General features: G+C 42.2%; 1 protein-coding gene across 4 annotated transcripts in view; it reads right to left on the bottom strand.

Annotated features, from left to right (window-relative positions):
* Nucleotides 1-15,685, bottom strand: part of AKAP6 (A-kinase anchoring protein 6) — a 595,645-nt gene extending 579,960 nt beyond the window's left edge. For all 4 annotated transcript variants that reach the window (XM_081229677.1, XM_081229676.1, XM_081229679.1 and 1 more), the window contains exon 1: nt 15,389-15,685. The gene's annotated coding sequence lies outside the window, so the exon portion shown is untranslated. The remainder of the gene's footprint in view (nt 1-15,388) is intronic.
* Between the last annotated feature and the right edge of the window lie 3,285 nt (nt 15,686-18,970).

Genomic DNA, 18,970 nt, shown 5'->3' with positions numbered 1-18,970 from the left:
GAACTACAATGAAAACTTCTTCACAACTATAAATTCAGAGGCAAATTTCAGCACACATCTTTCAGAAACTGATAAATCAAGCCAATAAATTTTAGTTATATTAAAGAAGGAGCGATTAGGAGATCTGAAAGCTGTGACTCCCAATGCAGAATGGGTGGGGGTTTCAGAACCACCTGAGGAACTTTTTCAAATAATACGTTACCCAGAGAGGAGAAAAGGAGAGATCTTCTGAGAACTAATTCAGTACACCTCTGTTACTGTCAGAAAGAGGGGGATCGCTTAGGGATGTTATGTTGTGGTAAAAAGAGGTTGAGAACTGTTAAGTCTTTCTCAAGGTGTTGGACAGTGGCCAACCTCAATGATAAGCGCCCTGAAAAGGAACATTTGTGATTTATCAAGTACTTAAACCGTTTCCAACATAAGCTTCTGCATGGGTACCAGAGACATCAAAGCACTGGAATAAGAACAAAAAAAACCTGTTATGAGAGTGACCAGCTACCTCTCCTGATATTCTGAGTACTTGTTTCTATTTTTCAAAACATGTCAGAGCTTTGTCTTAGTAGATTCAGTTTAACTAAATAGGAAGTGAAACCACAGTGTGGCTAAGGAGATGTGAAATGTAAATGCTTTATACAGTTGGGGTCTTGGTATAAGAACCAAACTCCTACTCACCCTACAATCCAGGGATATATAGAGCCACTCCTGGAAGCAGTGAGGTTACCCCAAAAGTCCACCTTACATGAGGGCCTGAATGACCTCCTGAAGGAGTGACTGGAGGCATATAATACAGGTCCAGGGTGTGGGGGGCAGAGTCTGGGTGTCTGTCATTCTGGAATCACCATTCTGGAATGATTCAGGACTAAAGATACAAAGAGCAAATTAAAACAAAGAATTACCTTACTAACGTCTCCCTGAGACCCTAAGAACCCAGAGCAACACTGTTTTGTGGCACTAGTTGTGCTGAAGGGCAGTATGAGAGCACACAGGAGTGTAGAGGTTATTTCTGAAATAGCCCCTGTGTGAGCAGAGGCCTTCTTACCATGGAGTAAATGGGATAGAGTCATGGGAATATTATCTGCTCATAGCTGTTGCAGCTTTTTTATACATTAATTCATTCAGAAAGTATTTATTGAGGTCAGACTTTGTGACAGGTAGTTGGGATACAGCAGTGAGCAAAACAAATGAAGTCCTACTCTTTGGAAGTTTTATTCTAGTGGGGGAAGATAGAAAAAAACAAACAAATAAATTGTATAATGGACACAGATGCCATGGAAAAAACTGAAGCAGGATACAGGGGATGTGGCTTTCACAAAACACAAGTTGTGTGTCCATTTTAAATGTTTCTATAAATCAACAAAAATCCACTAGATTAATTTTACTAGTTGTGATCACTGAGGAACATTTCATAATGATAACAGGATCAATTCCTCAGGAAGACATAGCAATCCTAAATGTGTATATAGCTAACAACATTTGCTTCAAAATATATGAAGCAAAAACTGTTGGAACTGAAAGACCAAGTAGAAAACTCCATATTTATAGCTAGAGACCTCAACAGTCCTCACTCAATAATTGATGGAAGAAGTATAAAAAATCAGTAAGGATATACATGATTCTTTTTTTATAAAGCATTTTTTAAATTAATTCATTTATTTATTTATTTTTGGTTGCATTGGGTCTTCGTTGCTGTACGCAGGCTTTCTCTAGTTGTGGTGAGTGGGGGCTACTCTTTGTTGTGGTGGGCGGGCTTCTCATTACGGTGGCTTCTATTGTTGCATAGCACGGGCTCTAGATGCATGGGCTTCAGTAGTTGTGGCACATGGGCTCAGTAGTTGTGGCACACAGGCTTAGTTGCCCCTCAGCATGTGGGATCTTCCTGGACTGGGGCTCAAAACCGTGTCCACTGCATTGGCAGGCAGATTCTTAACCACTGTGCCACCAGGGAAGTCCCAAGGATATACATGGTTTGAACAACATTATCAACTAACTTGACCCATTAACATTTATAGAACAATACAGCCAACAACTGCACATTCTTTTTCTGCCCACATGGAACATTCACTAGGCATACAACCTGGGCTGTAGAACAAGTCTCAATAAATTTAAAATAATTGAAACCACACCTCAAGGGAGTTAAATTAAAAAAATAATACAAAGGGGCTTCCCTGGTGGCGCAGTGGTTGAGAGTCTGCCTGCCGATGCAGGGGACATGGGTTCGTGCCCCGGTCCGGGAAGATCCCACATGCCACAGAGAGGCTAGGCCCGTGAGCCATGGCCGCTGAGCCTGCGCGTCTGGAGCCTGTGCTCCACAACAGGAGAGTCCACAACAGTGAGAGGCCCGCGTACCACAAAAAACAATAATAATAATACAAAGATATCTAGAAAATCCCCCAAATATTTGGAAACTAAAAGTAAGCATCTAAATGATCCATATGACAAAGAAAAAAAAAGATAAAAAGTAAAGTAAATATTTTTAACTAAATGAAAATATAAACACAGCACATTAAAATGTGTGGGGTAAACATACTCTTGGATTGGAGGAATTAATGTTGCTATAATAGCCATACTACCCAAAGCAACCTACAGATTTAATGTGATCTCTATCAAATTACACATGACATTTTTCATAGAACTAGAACAAGTAATCTTAAAATTTATATGGAACCGTAAAAGACCCAGAATTGCCAAAGCGATCCTTGAGGGAAAAGAACAAAGCAGGAGGCAAAACCCTCCTAGACTTTAGACAATACTAGAAAGCTACAGTAATCAAAACAGCGTGGTATCAATGAAACAGAATAGAGAGCCCAGAAATAAATCCACACACCCATGGTCAATTAATCTTCAACAAAGGAGGCAAGAATATACAATGGGGAAAAGACAGTCTCTTCAGCAAGTGCTGTTGGAAAAGTTGGACAGCCACACGTAAATCAATGAAGTTACGACACTCAAATCATACCAAAAAATGAACTCAAAATGGCTTAAAGACTTAAATATGACATGACACCATATGTCTTATATATAGTGTCTATAAGACACTGTATGTGTCTTATAGACACAAAACTATAATTCAGGGCTTTCCCTGGTGGCGCAGTGGTCAAGAATCTGCCTGCCAATGCAAGGGACATGGGTTCGAGCCCTGGTCTGGGAAGATCCCACATGCCGCGGAGCAACTAGGCTCGTGAGCCACAATTACTGAGCCTGCGCATCTGGAGCCTGTGCTCCGCAACAAGAGAGGCCACGATAGTGAGAGGCCACGATAGTGAGAGGCCCGTGCACCGCGATGAAGAGTGGCCCCCACTTGCCGCAACTAGAGAAAGCCCTCGCACAGAAACGAAGACCCAACACAGCCATAAATAAATAAATAAATAAAATTAAAAAAAAAAAACAAAAAACAAAACTCTAATTCAAAAAGATAAATGCACCTAGAAGAAAACATAGGCACAACATTCTCTGACATAAATCGTAGCAATGTCTTCTCAGGTCAGTCTCCCAAAGCAAGAGAAATAAAAGTGAACAAAAAACAACTGGGACCTAATCAAACTCACAAGCTCTTGCACAGCAAAGGAAACCATAAACAAAATGAAAAGACAACCTACAGAATGGAAGAAAAGACCTGCAAACAATGCAACTGATAGGGCTTAATTTCCAAAATATACAAACGGCTCAAACAACTCAGTAACAAAAAAACAAACAACCCAATCAAAAAATGGGCAGAAGACCTAAACAGACACTGTTCCAAAGAAGACATACAGATGGCCAAGAGGTGCATGAAAAGATGTTCATCATCACTAATTATTAGAGAAATGCAAATTAAAACTACAGTGAGGGCTTCCCTGGTGGCGCAGTGGTTGAGAGTCTGCCTGCCGATGCAAGGGACAGGGGTTCGTGCCCCAGTCCAGGAAGATCCCACATGCCGCAGAGTGGCTGGGCCTGTGAGCCATGGCCGCTGAGCGTGCGCATCCGGAGCCTGTGCTCCACAACGGGAGAGGCCACAACAGTGAGAGGCCCGCGTACCGCAAAAAAAAAAAAAAAAAAAAACTACAGTGAGGTATCACCTCACACCAATCAGAATGGCCATCATCAAAAAGTCTACAAATACTAAATGGTGGAGAGGGTGTGGAGAAAAGGGAACCCTCTTACACTATTAGTGGAATGTAAATTGATGCAGCCATTATGGAAAACAGTATGGAGGTTCCTCAAAAAGCTAAAAATAGAGTTGCCATATGATCCAGCAATCCCACTCCTGGGCATATACCCAGACAAAACTATAACTCAAAAAGATAAATGCACTGCTATGTTCACAGAAACACTATTTACAATAGCCAAGACACAGAAACAACCAAAATGTCCATTGACAGATGAATGGATAAAGATGTGGTGTATATACACAGTGGGCTATTAGCCATAAAAGAGAATGAAATAATGCCATTTTCAGCAACATGGATAGACCTAGAGATTATCACACTAAGCAAAGTAAGTCAGAAAGAGAAAGACAAATAGCATATGATATCACTTATATGTAGAATCTAAAATACAACACAAATGAACAAATCTATGAAACAGACCCACAGACAAAGAGAACAGACTTATGGTTACCAAGGGGGAGGGGGAGGGGGGTGGGAAAGGGAAGGATGGGGAGTTTGGGATTAGCAGATGCAAACTAGTATATATAGGATGGATAAACAATAACTTGTATGGATTACAATAACTTGTATGGATTATCCATACACTTGTATAGTGTATGGATATAACTACTGTATAACACAGGGAACTATATACAATACCCTGTGATAAACCATAATGGAAAAGAATATGAAAAAGAATATATATGTGTATAACTGAGTCACTTTGCTGTACAGCAGAAATTAACACAACATTGTAAATCAACTATACTTAAATAAAATTTTTTAAATTAAAAAAAAAATGTGTGGGCTTCCCTGGTGGCGCAGTGGTTGAGAGTCCGCCTGCCGATGCAGGGGACACGGGTTCATGCCCCGGTCCAGGAAGATCCCACATGCCGCGGAGCGGCTGGGCCCGTGAGCCATGGCCGCTGAGCCTGCGCGTCCGGAGCCTGTGCTCCGCAACGGGAGAGGCCACAACAGTGAGAGGCCCACGTACCAAAAAAAAAAAAAAGAAAAAAGAAAAAAAATGTGTGGGGTACAGCTACAGCAGCTAAAATTGCCTAGAAGTAAATCTAAATGCTTCTATTAGAAAAGAAGGTCTAAAATTAATAATCCAAATTTCCATTATAAGAAACAAGAAAAAGAAGAGTATATTAAAGCTAAAGTAAATATAAGGAAGGAAATAAAGAGTAGAAATTAACATAGAAATGAACAAGCAATAGAAAAAACAATGAAACCAAAACTGGTGTGAGTTTTTGGCAAAATACAACAAAATTAATAAAATTCTAGCCAGACAAATCAAGAAAATAAGGGAGAAAACACAAGTTACCAACATCAGGAACAAAAGAGGAGACCTCATTACAGATACTAGAGAGATTAAAAGAAAAACAAGGTAATATTACGAAAAACTTCATGCTGCTGCTTTAGGACAAAACTAGCCTTTTCCTGAAAACACAGAAGCATGTACACAGTTATAATTCTCTGAAACTATTGCTTCTCAGTGTAGTCTCAACCATTTATAATAACTTTTAACCAAAATAACTTCTATTTTGCATAGAAGATTGGGGGCGTGGATAATGTGAACTGTCACACCCCAGCATTTTATCAGACTAGCAGAGCTCATGAATTCACATAATACAACTTTCTACAGTCACTAATATTCCATATACAACTTCTCAAACTGGTAGAAATGAATGTGTTCATTAACATGAACCAAAGATATAGTTTTTCTGTAGTATATAAAAATAAGAAGCTAAGGTATATAAAATTTTAATTTATTATAAATTTATTATGCTTAATAATTAATACTTTAGTGTTCGATCTTACTTGCAAATGATCTAGGTATCCAATGATTTTCCATTAATTAACCCAATCTAATGCCAATCCAAGATTTAACTTACCTAGATCTTGGAAATTTATCTTTAAGCTGATATAATTACTAATTAAACAAAGTACATCAGAGTAAGGATTTAATTTGGTCAAACACAAATTTACATTTTTCATAAGCAAAGCATTAAATAATGTAATGCTAGCTTACTTGACCTGTAAACATGTATAAGTTTAGAAAAAACATACCCAAGTATAAAAAAAATGTATACTTGCATTATATGTAATACTGATAAATCAGAGAAGACATAGCTATTTTTATTAATCTATCCCTTCTTTTTTTGCAGTTTGCGCAAGAGACTTTAACTGGTTTAGTGGGCAGAAGACTGGAAAATCTGTTTAGGGAGCAAGGCTACTGGTGATAAAGACTCTACCCCTGGCTGATTCTGATTACAGGGAAATGATGCTGACTGGGAGATCCAAGAATCAGGATTATGATGAGTTGCAGAATCTACATTTTGAAATAGTCTCCTGCCACATTCATTCTACCAGGATTAAAAGGTCCTACTGCAGTCTTGGTCTTCTTGAAAAACTGGAAGTGGAGAAATCCACATCATGGGTTCTAGTTTTAGTTTCAGGAGGTCTCCATTCAATAATATTGGAGGAATTTTTCTCTCGCCCTTGATTTGTTTCCATGTCCTCTTCATCACCAATGACAATTGTCTCACACGTCCCTTCTGAGAAGCCAATTCTTCTGAGGAAGGAAGAATTGTGGCATCATTTCATTGCAGCTCCTAATTTTTTGATGATATAAATGTTACAGTTCTTTGATCAGCTATCACTAGTGCAAAAGGTTGGGAGGCTGTACAGGTTCGATAAAAACATCATCATCTTCCACTGATGAGTTCTGAAATTTATTAGACATAGAAAGTAAAGGATTAGGTGGACCACTAAATGAATTTCCTACATTCATGAGACTAGACACAGATATTTAATGAATGAATATGTGAATGGTCCTCATTGAGTCAGCCTGTCTGAGAAACTGCTCATTTCCCCCCCTAATTAATCAGTGGCCTCTGCTTTCCCAGGACATCCCCTTAGAACACTCCACAGAGGCAACCACAGGTTCCAGATACTTGGCTGCTCTTATGGAAAGTTCCCTCCTCTATTCTGGACCCACACTCAGTTATTTTTAACCCACAGATTGGGTTAAAAATAAACCCAAGCAATGATAACAGCTTCCTGCCTTAGTCCTCCTAGAAACGGTATCACAGTTTAAAAAGGATGTTTTAGAATTTGAGTAAAAATGCAGTGTTCTAGTGACTAGAAAAACATTCAGCCATCAAGGCTAGGAAGAGTTCATCTGAGTTAGGCCTTTTGGATCATCTCATACACCCTCTACTCATCATGCCCTTCCACACCTCTGAGCTTTCATGGTGTGACTTCCCTTGGCTTGTCATCAACCCTGCCCACCTGGTGAAATGTCACCTCAAAAGTATCTTCTCTAGCTCTCCTGGTTAGCAACTCTCACCTGTTTCCATAGCAAGAGTTTATGACTGTGCTATGACCTATCATAATTATATATGTTGTCCTCTCCTCTCCCATATGCATTAAGCCCAACAAGATGGGCAGGAATTTCTGAATACTAGAATCAACTGGGAGAATAAGGAGGCAGGAGAGAATCAGAGAGATGGCAGCAGAAGGATTCAGATGGCACTGCTGGCTTTGAAGATGGAAGGGGCCACAGGCCACAAAATACAGGTGACCTCTAGAAGCTGAAAAGGTGAATCCCCTTATGGGGATTCCCTTGTGTGTTATTTGTTGTTTTTCCCTTGCTGCTTTTAATATGTTTTCTTTGTATTTAGTTTTTGACAGTTTGATTAATATGTGTCTTGGCGTGTTTCTCCTTGGATTTATCCTGTATGGGACTCTCTGTGCTTCCTAGACTTGATTAACTATTTCCTTTCCCATACTAGGGAAGTTTTCAACTATAATCTCTTCAAATATGTTCTCAGTACCTTTTTCACTTCTTCTGGGGCCTCTATAATTCGAATGTTGGCGCATTTAATGCTGTCCCAGAGGTCTCTGAGACTGTCCTCAGTTCTTTTCATTCTTTTTTCTTTATTCTGCTCTGAAGTACTTATTTCCACTATTTTATCTTCCAGGTCACTTGTCCGTTCTTCTGTCTCAGTTATTCTGCTTTGATCCCTTCTAGAGAATTTTTAATTTCACTTATTGTGTTGTTCATCGTTGCTTGTTTCCTCTTTAGTTCTTCTAGGTCCTTGTTGAATGTTTCTTGCATTTTCCCTCTTCTATTTCCAAGATTTTGGATCATCTTTACTATCATTATTCTGAATTTTTTTTCAGGTAGACTGCCTATTTCCTCTTCATTTGTTAGGTCTGGTGGGTTTTTACCTTGCTCCTTCATCTGCTGTGTGCTCTTCTGTCTTCTCATTTTGCTTATCTTACTGTGTTTGGGGTCTCTTTTTTGCAGGCTGCAGGTTCGTAGTTCCCGTTGTTTTTGGTATCTGTCCCCAGTAGCTAAACTAAAGTTGGTTCAGTGGGCTGTGTAGGCTTCCTGGTGGAGGGTACTGGTGCCTGTGTTATGGTGGATGAGGCTGGATCTTGTCTTTCTGGTGGGCAGGTCCACGTCTGGTGGTGTGTTTTGGGGTGTCTGTGGCCTTATTATGATTTTAGGCAGCCTCTCTGCTAATGGGTGAGGTTGCGCTCCTGTCTTGCTAGTTGTTTGGCATAGGGTGTCCAGCACTGTAGCTTGCTGGTCGTTGAGTGAAGCTGGCTGTTGGCGTTGAGACGGAGATCTCTGGGAGATTTTCGCCGTTTGATATTACATGGAGCTGGGAGGTCTCTTGTGGACCAGTGTCCTGAAGTTGGCTCTCCCACCTCAGAGGCACAGCACTGACTCCTGGCTGCAGCACCAACAGTTTTCATCCACACAGCTCAGAATAAAAGGGAGAAAAAGAAGGAAGGAAGGAAGAAAAAGAAAGAAAGATAGAAAGAAAGAGGATAAAATAAAGTAAGATAAAATAAAATAAAGTTATTAAAATAAAAAATTATTAAGAAAAAAAAAATTTTTTTTAAGTAAAAAAAGGGCTTCCCTGGTGGCCCAGTGGTTGAGAGTCCGCCTGCCGATGCAGGGGACACGGGTTCTTGCCCGGTCTGGGAAGATCCCACATGCCGCGGAGCGGCTGGGCCCGTGAGCCATGGCCGGTGAGCCTGTGCTCAACGGGAGAGGCCACAACAGTGAGAGGCCCACGTACCGCAAAAAAAAAAAAAAAAAAAAAGAAGTGAAAAAAAACGGATGGACAGAACCCTAGGACAAACGGTGAAAGCAAAGCTATACAGACAAAATCTCACACAGAAGCATACACATACACACTCACAAAAAAGGAAAAGGGGAAAAAATAATAAATCTTGCTCTCAAAGTCCACCTCCTCAATTTGGGATGATTCGTTGTCTATTCAGGTACTCCACCGATGCAGGGTACATCAAGTTGATTGTGACGATTTAATCCACTGCTCCTGAGGCTTCTGGGAGACATTTCCCTTTCTCTTCTTAGTTCACACAGCTCCCGGGGTTCAGCTTTCGATTTGGACCCGCTCCTGCGTGTAGGTCGCCAGAGGGCTTCTGTTCTTCGCTCAGACAGGAAGGGGTTAAAGGAGCTGCTGATTCAGGGGCTCTGGCTCACTCAGGCCGGGGGGAAGGGAGGGGCATGGAGTGCGGGGCGAGCCTGCAGTGGCAGAGGCCGGCGTGACGTTGCACCAGCCTGAGGCGCGCCGTGCGTTCTCCCGGGGAAGTTGTCCCTGGATCCCGGGACCCTGGCAGTGGAGGGCTGCACAGGCTCCCAGGAGGGGAGGTGTGGATAGTGACCTGTGCTCGCACACAGGCTTCTTGGTGGCGGCAGCAGCAGCCTTAGCGTCTCATGCCCGTCTCTGGGGTACGCGCTGTTAGCCGCGGCTCGCGCCCATCTCTGGAGCTCCTTTAAGCAGCACTCTTAATCCAAATTTGTTGTTTTAAACCAAAAAGAAAAAAAAAAGGAATGCACTGTTTTACTCTTCAGTTTGTTGCTTATCTTGATTCTGACAAATCCTATTTTTTCAGCGGTTACTGGCAACATCCCCATGAAAGCACGAGGGCTTTTCAGGGAAGAATTATGGCCTGAGCCAGTGCTAAAAGCTGTGATTTCAGGTGGCTAGGGTCTCAGAACAACTCACCAGTCTTTTCATCCACAGTGCTCCTCTTTTCCCAAGTGCCCTATTGGATATCTTATTTATATCAAACTTTCCCAAATTTTTGAGTACCACCTTTGGGATTTTTGCCATATCAAAGTAGCACCTGAGGTAATAGTAACTGAATCCCTTTCTTCAAATTAACTTAATTTTTTTTTTTTTTCAGTACGCGGGCCTCTCACTGTTGTGGCCTCTCCAGTTGCGGAACACAGGCTCCGGACGCGCAGGCTCAGCAGCCATGGCTCACGGGCCCAGCCGCTCCGCAGCATGTGGGATCTTCCCGGACCGGGGCACGAACCCGTGTCCCCTGCATCCGCAGGTGGACTCTCAACCACTGCGCCACCAGGGAAGCCCTACCTTAATTTTTAAACAGTACTTTTGCTTTATAAGTAATATCCATAAAATATTAGGTTTGATGTGCTAATTGTTTTTTCCCAATTCACATTTAAAAACAAAACTATTAAAATGAAAAAAAACCCTCTGCATTAAAATAAACTCATAACTATTAAACTTTTAAAAACAACTCTGCCTATGTACCCACGAAAATCGCCTCCAAGTACATCAGTGACTTAGCTCCTCCACTTTGTGAAATACTTTCCTAAGCCTTTGCTACCCTCCCCAGGCCTTCTACCCAAACCTAGCCCTTCATCCTCAGCAGGCTCCCTCACCTCCTAGATTCTTAAAAAGAGAATCCATCAGACTTGAAATCCATCAAGCATCTCCCTGTATCTTTCCACTCCATACACACCCCTGAAAGGACACCTGCATCTGCTCTCATTCTTGTTTCTTCCTGCTCTGCTCTCAGAAGAGGAGCCTGACCTTCTTTCTGTTAAAGAAATGTCTGAAGTCCATCCTGATGCACTGCCTCACGGATCTTACCATTAAAAAAGTCTAGTTTGCCAAGGATTTACCTAAATTATGTGAACTTGAATTCTGTAAATGATTCTGAGCTGATTTCTTTTAAAATAGTTTTTCAGTCTGGCACATTTTAAATCTCAGAAATTCCACTTCCTTATTTTCTGAGAATTACAGGAATATTATATTTAAATAAGCACTTATTTATCTCATAAGTCAATCAGAACAGGACTTCTTTAATTTAGGAAATTTTATAATCTAATAATACCATCTGGATTCAGGAAAGCGTTACACATCCATACAATGAGACATAAAGACCTTTCTGAATTACAGACATAGAGACATACAGACACAGAGTTTATAGTTTCAGTTTTAAAATTTCAGTCATGAGTCAAGAGTAAACACAGAAGCACAAAAAATTTACTGGTTCAGATATCAAAGAGCTGTTCTCCTTCTTCGTGGAATACAACATTCTTAACTTATTTGAGCCCAGATAAATGAATAAGCAAACAAACAAGACAAACAAACTAGTTTCTCTGTTGTCTCTCACCCAACAGAGAAAAGATCTCTACAAATCATTAATCCGTTCACATGTTCTGGTCAGAACATAACACCAAATTCCTAATCGTTGCTACCAAGAGTGGGCAATGACATTGCTGTAAGCACAACAAAGACAAACCACAAAATTAATAGAGAACAATATTAAAACTAGAAAAACAGAGAGCAAAGTGAAGTTGTTGTCATTTTGAGAGCAAAAAAAAAAAAGATGAGTCTGGGTGTTAAGCAACCCATGAGCTGCATTTCTCTGGTCAGAACTATACCTAGTTTTGTTAGGTGAATCCATTGGGCAACTCAGTAGAAGACCTCCAAACTGTTAAAAGACATTTGGGGAAAAAAAAAAAAAAAGGTAAAAACCATGCCTCTCATACAGATATAAAATGAACACGTGTTAAAGATTGTATTGAATGTATTAATCAATGAAGAAACAAGGTAGACATTGTAACCAGCTCAAAGGAGAAATCAAAAACCACAAACTTATATAGAGTAAAGGAATGTTAAAATGAATCTGCAAATGGAAGCAAAACAAGCTTCTTCCACAGTGGTAGAGAGAAGTCAACTGAACCTCTACTGGTAAGGACAGATTTTGCATGTCTATAAACAAGAATTATTTTGTGTTGCTATCAGTTATCTACGATTTACAGAGTTTTAAGATAGTTTCCATAGATTTGGAATCAGATAACCCTAATCAGATAACCCTGGGGGATTGTCTAGATTCTAGATAATGCAGTTGTCCACCTGGGCACAAATTTTTCCCATACAAGAGACACCTCTCCCATGAAAACAGAAGAAACAGGGATGTATGTGAATATAAGTAAATCTGTAATAAGGACAAGAAATTAAGGAAGCTCATCTCTGATAAGTCTCTTGTGCATGCTTTCCCCTCTTCCCCCTTCCCACTCCCCCCATAAAACAAAACATGAGATTATCTGCTACTACAAATTAAAGGAGCTGGTTGCTATGCAAGGGCTCCATGCACAAAAATATCTCACACCAGCCTTACCACAGTGACTTTCTCATTTCAGTAAAAGTAGCCTTTAAGACACAGATAGGTCATCTGGGAGATATGCTGTATCATCCTTTGCCTTGGCACTGGCCAATCCTCTGGGGATCTATCTCTAGGCAAGTTTGGGAAACCCTGCTCTATTACCTTTTAGTTTATGGAGTTAGCCAGAAGAGCCCTGAAAAGATGAAACCCAGGACTAGTAAGTTCTGAAAGGTCCTTGGAGTTCTTTCTAGGTGGGATATTTAGGAGGTGTCCTGGGGAGTCAATGGGTGCAACAGGAGGGAAGGGGGAATGGCCATAAAAGGGAAGGAATAGCAAAGGAAGGGGGCTAGTGGGGAACTCCAATGAGCTTCTTCAGTAGAGAGACTCAGAGAAATGGAGAACAATTAAATCAGAACCTTCACGGGAGGGCTCTGGCACTGATATTTTAAAAAGCTCTCATGGTGACTACAAACTGCAGCCCAGGTTGATAACCTCTGTTCCCCAGCTGAAGTTCACCAATTTCACACCAGGTAAAGCTGGTCACTGATACTGTGGTTCTAAGTGACTCATCTGCTCCCTGCTCAAGAGGATGTGAGCATTTTGGTTGAGCTTCCTCTTCTTTTTAATTAGAGAAAAATTCCTAAAGAGGAAATGACTTGTGGGTTTTGCCTGTTTCAACTGAGTCACATCACTGAGTGTTCCCTTTCTGTGAATAAAAAGAAAAAGAATAAGGTAGATTTTCCACTTATCAGTGTGTGCTATCCTGTTGTTGCAGTAAAATGAGCAGGACTCAGAAATGTGGCTGTAAAATGACAGGCTTGAAGTCTTTATTCTTTTCTAAGCTATTGCAAAGAGTATGTCCTAGTAATACTACAAGTGGTACAGTAGAAAGAGAAATGAATTTGGCCTCAGAAGATGGTAGGACCAGTGCCAGTACTGCCCAGGGAAATCACTACACACTTACCTCAGCCTCAGTTTCCTTCTCTGAAAAATGAGATTTTCCATCTCTTTGGATCTATAATGCCACTGATTGTAAGATGCACCATAGTTTTACATACCACTAAGAAAACGTAGATGATTGTTTTATTCCACTGCTAATGTAAATAGTTAGAATTATTATGATGACAGCATTTATTGGTAACAGAGTCCAAATGTTCCAGAATATAAAAATGAAACGCTTTTTTTCTTGTTAAAAAATCGGATAAATTGAGAAAAATCCTTTAAATCAACCTTTTCTAAAGTCTGTTTATTAAAAAATGCCTAGTGAGACTCCTCATGTGAGATCTTAAGATACAAAAGATTATCTAACTAAAAAGCCACCTTCCTCAGAACCTTCCTATATGACTTCCAAAAGATATGTTTAAAGATCACTATCTCCCCGTAAAAAAGCAACTGGAGACTTACACATACTTAACCGGTGATAAGAACAAGAATTGTTTTCGTCAAAATCTAAATATGGGATCTTAAATATTCTGTAGTTTGGCAGAAGCCAATAGGGTTTCAATGCTGCAAATGCGTAGTGTGAAAACATGAGGATGATTACAAAGGCATAAGGTGAACTGGGTAAATATGCTCAGTTCGTGAGGTATTCGATGTAGCTGGGAGGAGGGACAGGATAGAGAAAGAAGAAACAGGAGGAGAAGAGTAGGCGAACACAAGAGTTTGGGGCGGGGCGGGGGGGCGGAAGACAGCTGTGTAACAGAAAGGAGAGAACAGAGTAAGGAAATCTAAGATGTTAATTTGAACACCCCAGCAACTGTCCTCCTGGGTGAGGCCTTCAATAAATGTATAGCCTGACAGAAAACATTCAGAAAATGTCCAGAAAAGAAACAGCCTGCTTTCAAATAGTGATATGGGTGGGTGGGGCTATTTTTCTTACCCAATTGATTCTACACAAGAAAAGTGTAACTAAAGAAAAGCAGACTGTGTGAGGGAGGTGGTGTCTGGAGACCCGTTGCTGGCTCCATAAGAGCCTCTTAGCAGTGAGGAGACAGAAACTGGGCTCCAATCCAGCCTAAGCAAGAAAGGCAATTTGTTAGCTCATGTAACCAAACCACGGAAAGGACTGAACGACCAATGACACTCTTCCTTCATTTCTTTTCCTGGTCTTTTTCTCTCAATTTCTTCCTTGGGGTAGAGAAGTTGGACACCAAGGGTCTTGGGTTTACATCCTTATAGCTCATGAGCCAAGGGTTAAAAACAAACCAACAAACAGACCGCCAGACCCTCTACCTGGGAAACGTTCATCAGTGTATTCTAAAATCATTAAGTGAAAGATGTATGGGAAACTTGATAATGGAGGGATCAGGCTACTGACCTCACCTGAACCCACTGGTGCAGCCGGACATTACCTGCCTTATGTTGAGATGCAATAGGAAGGATAGGCCCTACCAATGGGCCTCTAAAGCTTAAGAAATAAATTAAACCAGGACCTAATTATGGCTTTAGATCTAACTACAAACTTTCAAGAAACATGGAGGATAAAGAAACAAGTTAAACGACATCATCAGTAATACATGAGCCAAATGAAATAAATGTGACGTTTTATGGTGCAAGTATCCGGTTTCCCCAACAAATCAATAGCGTGAAGAAAAATGGCGGTGGGGGGAGGGTGGGTGTGGAGAGGGGCTTTAGGAGATTAATAGAGACCTAAGAGGCATAGCAACCAAACACCATGTGGGAGGACTGAACCTCGTTTGGATCCTTACGACAAACCACCAATAAAAGGCATCTTTAGAACAATCAAGGAAATTGGAACGTAGAGTGAATATTAGGTGACATTAAGGAATTACCTTAACTCTTCGAGGTGTGATAATGGCTGGGTGATTACTTTTTTTTTTTTTTTTCCAAGTACTCGTCAAAGGAAGTTTAAGTGGGAAAGGCCGTGCTCTGAAGTGCGGCACCACCCGGGCGGCTCACTCCGCACCACGGCCGCCTCACGCACCGCGCGAGTCCCGCTCGCTCGCCGGGTCCTCGAGGGCGCCGCGCGCAAGGCAGTGCGCCGCGCGCAGGGTAGTCCGCCGCGCTCGCCACTCCCGGCATGCTCCGCGGGCCGAGCGCCCCAGCGGGAGGACCCAACGCTCCGGACCTGGGACCCGCGACGGGGCTAGTTACCCAAGGTGCCCCGGGCGCTCATTTGCATACCGCTCCTACAGATGAACCCGACACATCTCGCAGTCTAGCGACTACAGCACCAAATGTGCGAGCCTCATGAGTGGGGCTCGACATCAAATTTCCTAAACGTTCGGAGATCCCCGGGAAGACTCTCAGTTCAGTCACCGTAAGTGTAAGAGGCAAGAGACGCCGTGCTTTATATAGGCTGTGAGGAAAGTTATTGTTGTGCTCGCTTCGGCAGCACATATACTAAAATTGGAACGATACAGAGAAGATTAGCATGGCCCCTGCGCAAGGATGACACGCAAATTCGTGAAGCGTTCCATATTTTGTGCCCTTCCACACCGTTCCGACCCCTTGGCTGATTAACACAAAAAACAGTGGGGTTTTGAGAGGCAGCTCTGGAAGCCTGCTCTCAGGCCGCCTGCATGGCTCTCCCACCGGATACTCTTTCCTCCCAGGGTCGATTCCAGCACGATGGCCTCCCGGCATGCCCGCGGCCGACCTGTCTCATTTCTATTATTAAATTACCTAGATAACCTTGCTGTCTGCAGTCGAATGCTTGTTACTATTGGTTAAAATCTGCTTTTGGTTTGGGCAATTAACTTTTCTCTTAAATTTCCCATCACAGAATCCACCCGATTTAGGTAAAGCGGCATTTTGAGTGCTCCTTAGAAGTCAGATAAAAATGACTTCTTAGGAAAGCAGATCAGAATGGGCTTGCTGCTTCTAGCCAGTTTTCACCTGGTGCTGGAGCTCTAGGATCCACAGGCACCGGCCAACATTGATCTCATCCGGTACAACCACTCCTTGGTAACAGTCCCTGCTTTTGTGTAGCTCAGTCTGAGAGCGTACGAACTCCGGCCTAAAACGACCAAAGAATGTCACAAAGTAGGCCCAAGATTTGTGCACTGCTGTTGCTTACTTCCTTTAGCAAGGATTCATTAACTTCGCAATAATTCAGTGATTTAATAATTTAGAAATGATTTGGTAAGGACTCATCGAGCGATTCATGTGTCAGTCTTTAGTGAATAAGAGCTAAACCCACCTGGGCCTCTGGAGTTTGTGTTGTTAAGGGAGACAGACCATAAATAAGGCGATTTCAGAACTTTCAAGTTCTATGAAGGAAATGCAAGTTGACATTTTCTCATTTCCAAGATACGTAGAAACGACATATTTGCACATAAATTCCCAGGTGTACAACTCGGCTTCATTCACGTTTCACACATTGCCTTACACGAATATTTTTATAGTGAAAAATCACTATATGATTTTCACTATTTTCACTATAGTGAAAATCACTTAATTTCAGCATTAAGTGCCAGACGTTGTGCTTCTGACCCATAGCTTTTCCTTTGGAGCTGACGAACAAAGGGTGTCCGGATGGTGTGGAAGGGCACAAAATATGGAACGCTTCACGAATTTGCGTGTCATCCTTGCGCAGGGGCCATGCTAATCTTCTCTGTATCGTTCCAATTTTAGTATATGTGCTGCCGAAGCGAGCACGGTGTTCTTTTCGTCCACAGCTTATATAAGGCACGGGAGTTTCTCACTTCTTTCATTTACGGTGACTGAATTGCGCGTCTTCCCAGCGACAGCCGAACATTTAGGGAAATCTGATGCCTCGCAACCACTGAGCAGGCTCGCACTTTTGGTGCTATGACTGCTAAACCGCGAAGCCTGTTAAGTTCACCTTTCGGAGGGACATGCAAATGAGCGCCCGGGGCACCTTGGGTAAGGGGCCCCATCGCGGGCACCAGGTCCCGGGCTGTGGGTCCTCCCGCAGGGGCGCTCGGCTCGCGGAGCATGCCGGGAGTGGCGAGTGCGGCGCCTTCGAGGACCCGGCTAGCGAGCTGGACTCGCGCTCTCTGAGGCGGCCGCGATGCGGAGTGGGCCACCCGGCTGGCGCGATTGAGGCGACCCTGGCGGCCTGCCTGGAACAAGCGGCGCCTCTCCCAAGTCTCTCTAAGGTTTGCGAATCGGTTGGCTTGCTGGGCCACCAACCAGGACGCTGGGTCACAAGGGTTCTGGATCGAGCTCGGGTCCTCCCAGCAAAATATGGAACGTGTCACCGATATTTCACCCATGACATAGGAGCCTTGTGCCAGTTCCAGAGGCTTTGTTGAAATGTTGGAGCCCAGCGTCCAGCTCTCCGGGGGATTACTCCCAACGACTGACGACTCAGATCTGACCGTCAGCACCACATTCTAGGACGCCCTGGGCTCTTCGAGTATTTGCACCAGTGTCTCGACCTGAGTCCATTCTGCGCAGGCGTCGTTGGGATGGGGGAGGAGCCAGCATGGGTGACCACGCCCTTCACAGGTGTCATCCCTTAGGCCGCCTTCGAGCCTGGCCTCGAACCCACTGGAACACTGAAGAACATGCTGAAGCGCACCTGTTCGGCCTGAGAGATGGATTCGAAGAATTAAACTGTTAGAGCTGAACTGGAGAATCATTCTTGTACTTAAGTATACTTCCCCACACCCTAACCCTAGCCCTATTATGCTACAAACATGCAGGACAGATCTACCTGCAAGAAATACTGGAATGTTAGTGTTAAAACATTCTGATATTAACTGCTGCTCAAGTTACAGCCTTACACATAGTGAACTGAGGGCCAAAGGTGAAAGCCTCCATATACTGAAGTAAAGTGAAGGGCACAGGTTTGCCTGCGTTGTGTTAAAATGGCACCCTTAACAAGGAATATGGCATATTTATAGAATAAGTGAAGTTTTGTTTCTTTTTTCTCCTTCCTATGGTCGTCCTATCCTTTCCACAACAGAATAGTTTGAAGTAAAAACCTGTGAAAGATAAGTAATTTTGAGAAGTTTTAAAATTGGTATCCAATTTTATGATGTACAAAAAGAAAGTAGTGTGAAACCATGTAAGAGTTTCTGGTATTGCTGAAACAAAAATAGAGAAAGGAACAGAAAGCCTATAGGGATTATTGCTCAACCTTTCTTTCTCAGTGTTTATAGCTATAATTCTTTACTTTCACAGCTTTTGAAAAGTAATAAAATATACTGCTCTTCCCACCCACCCCCCCAAATTAGGCAAAAAAATGACAGCCTGTTGAGTTAAATTGCCCAATTACAAATAAAATATGCTTTGATGTATTTCTTCTAATAGCCTGTCTTTCCAATAAGCATTTCTGACTTCAAAGCTATTAAGAAATAGTAAATTGATGTTCAATTTTATGATTTGAAGAAATATATCAAAACCCCTTCATGTTCTTACTCTCTTTAGAAACCCTACAACCA

This window comes from Mesoplodon bidens (assembly GCF_964165515.1).
Source record: "Mesoplodon bidens genome assembly, chromosome: 3".
NCBI lineage: Eukaryota > Metazoa > Chordata > Mammalia > Artiodactyla > Ziphiidae > Mesoplodon > Mesoplodon bidens.
Note: the sequence above shows the minus strand (reverse complement) of the source record. Positions and strands in the feature narration are given on the sequence as shown.